A 260-nucleotide genomic window follows, 5' to 3' on the forward strand; every position below is an offset into this window, starting at 1 on the left:
CCCCCCCCCCCCCCCCCAAGAATCGCCTCCAGGCGATCTGAAGCGCTTCTCAGGGTGTGCTTGGAAGAAGGTAGTGATGAGGCTGGTGTCCAAGATGAATGAACGTGGAATCCAGGACCGCTCCTCAGGGCCGTAACCCTCCCAGTCCACCAGGTACTGGAAACCTCTCCCCCGGCGCCGGACATCCAAGATCTTCCGGACGGTAAAAGCTGGATGATTGTCGATCAACCGGGGGGGAGGTTGGTTGGAGGGCTCAACGG

This window comes from Nematolebias whitei, chromosome 9 (assembly GCF_014905685.2).
Source record: "Nematolebias whitei isolate Nwh7 chromosome 9, NemWhi1, whole genome shotgun sequence".
NCBI lineage: Eukaryota > Metazoa > Chordata > Actinopteri > Cyprinodontiformes > Rivulidae > Nematolebias > Nematolebias whitei.